The sequence below is a fragment of the Triturus cristatus genome, chromosome 4_1, assembly GCF_964204655.1.
Source record: "Triturus cristatus chromosome 4_1, aTriCri1.1, whole genome shotgun sequence".
NCBI classification, from domain to species: Eukaryota; Metazoa; Chordata; class Amphibia; order Caudata; family Salamandridae; genus Triturus; species Triturus cristatus.
In genome coordinates, this window is record NC_140585.1 from 121,682,304 (window position 1) to 121,684,803 (window position 2,500).

Below are 2,500 nucleotides of genomic sequence, written 5' to 3' on the forward strand. Positions count from 1 at the left end.
TTAATCTTCGGGTCGTGGGTTCGAGCCCCACGTTGGGCGAAAACAAGTATTTTTTGCTGGATGATAGCATTGGCTCTCATAATATGGTGATTAATCTTGCATTAGACATGCACTAACTCCTAAAAATTGTATCTCCCTTGGTTACTCATTCATGAGAAATGTATCTCCAAGATTAGGTAGGGCCTGAGTCTAGGTTAACATACAGTGATATCACTCCTATTCAAGTACTAAACATGCCAACCTGAAGTGTAAAACATCCCCTAGGTGTAGTTAAGGCATCATTTAGGAGTGAACTGAACACTCATGTTATGGGCAATTAGACTTAAAATAAAGTGTGGACAGCAGTAACGTTACTTTTGATATGTGATGCTGAGTGAGCACACAGGGGAATTAGCTCAAATGGTAGAGCGCTCGCTTAGCATGCGAGAGGTAGTGGGATCGTGCCCGCATTCTCCATTCTAAAATTTGCATACATTTTACTTTTTAACTTGTAATTGCCATGGTTGTTGCAGAGTAAGAACAGAAAAGTCACAGATGGCTTTCAAATTTGGTGTCATTATAACAACTAAAGTGGTTTAATCAAAAGTGTTTAGGTATTCTATAGCACGTGAGAGGAATTTGATTTCTTATGCAATCTCAAAATGAAAATTTCACACCTTCCATTTTCATTTCGTCTTATTTTACTTGACATTCTTTCCTCTGAAGGATGTATAAAAGTGAAGTTCCTTGCAAAACAAGAGCAGAGGAATATCCAGAAACAGTTTTCCTTAATAAAAAATGATGAGTCTGCATACCATATTTAAGTGGGAGCCAGGCTAGCTCAGTCGGTAGAGCATGAGACGCTTAATCTCAGGGTTGTGGGTTCGAGCCCCACGTTGGGCGAAAACAAGTATTTTTTGCTGGATGATAGCATTGGCTCTCATAATATGGTGATTAATCTTGCATTAGACATGCACTAACTCCTAAAAATTGTATCTCCCTTGGTTACTCATTCATGAGAAATGTATCTCCAAGATTAGGTAGGGCCTGAGTCTAGGTTAACATACAGTGATATCACTCCTATTCAAGTACTAAACATGCCAACCTGAAGTGTAAAACATCCCCTAGGTGTAGTTAAGGCATCAGTTAGGAGTGAACTGAACACTCATGTTATGGGCAATTAGACTTAAAATAAAGTGTGGACAGCAGTAACGTTACTTTTGAAATGTGATGCTGAGTGAGCACACAGGGGAATTAGCTCAAATGGTAGAGCGCTCGCTTAGCATGCGAGAGGTAGCGGGATCGATGCCCGCATTCTCCATTCTAAAATTTGCATACATTTTACTTTTTAACTTGTAATTGCCATGGTTGTTGCAGAGTAAGAACAGAAAAGTCACAGATGGCTTTCAAATTTGGTGTCATTATAACAACTAAAGTGGTTTAATCAAAAGTGTTTAGGTATTCTATAGCACGTGAGAGGAATTTGATTTCTTATGCAATCTCAAAATGAAAATTTCACACCTTCCATTTTCATTTCGTCTTATTTTACTTGACATTCTTTCCTCTGAAGGATGTATAAAAGTGAAGTTCCTTGCAAAACAAGAGCAGAGGAATATCCAGAAACAGTTTTCCTTAATAAAAAATGATGAGTCTGCATACCATATTTAAGTGGGAGCCCGGCTAGCTCAGTCGGTAGAGCATGAGACTCTTAATCTCAGGGTCGTGGGTTCGAGCCCCACGTTGGGCGAAAACGAGTATTTTTTGCTGGATGATAGCATTGGCTCTCATAATATGGTGATTAATCTTGCATTAGACATGCACTAACTCCTAAAAATTGTATCTCCCTTGGTTACTCATTCATGAGAAATGTATCTCCAAGATTAGGTAGGGCCTGAGTCTAGGTTAACATACAGTGATATCACTCCTATTCAAGTACTAAACATGCCAACCTGAAGTGTAAAACATCCCCTAGGTGTAGTTAAGGCATCAGTTAGGAGTGAACTGAACACTCATGTTATGGGCAATTAGACTTAAAATAAAGTGTGGACAGCAGTAAAGTTACTTTTGAAATGTGATGCTGAGTGAGCACACAGGGGAATTAGCTCAAGTGGTAGAGCGCTCGCTTAGCATGCGAGAGGTAGCGGGATCGATGCCCGCATTCTCCATTCTAAAATTTGCATACATTTTACTTTTTAACTTGTAATTGCCATGGTTGTTGCAGAGTAAGAACAGAAAAGTCACAGATGGCTTTCAATTTTGGTGTCATTATAACAACTAAAGTGGTTTAATCAAAAGTGTTTAGGTATTCTATAGCACGTGAGAGGAATTTGATTTCTTATGCAATCTCAAAATGAAAATTTCACACCTTCCATTTTCATTTCGTCTTATTTTACTTGACATTCTTTCCTCTGAAGGATGTATAAAAGTGAAGTTCCTTGCAAAACAAGAGCAGAGGAATATCCAGAAACAGTTTTCCTTAATAAAAAATGATGAGTCTGCATACCATATTTAAGTGGGACCT

General features: G+C 38.5%; 1 non-coding gene across 1 annotated transcript; it reads left to right on the forward strand.

Moving 5' to 3' along the window:
- Positions 1-2,071: 2,071 nt before the first annotated feature.
- TRNAA-AGC (transfer RNA alanine (anticodon AGC)) lies at positions 2,072-2,144 on the forward strand. Its single transcript has one exon. It is a non-coding gene; the product is annotated as a tRNA-Ala (tRNA).
- The last annotated feature ends 356 nt before the right edge of the window (positions 2,145-2,500 follow it).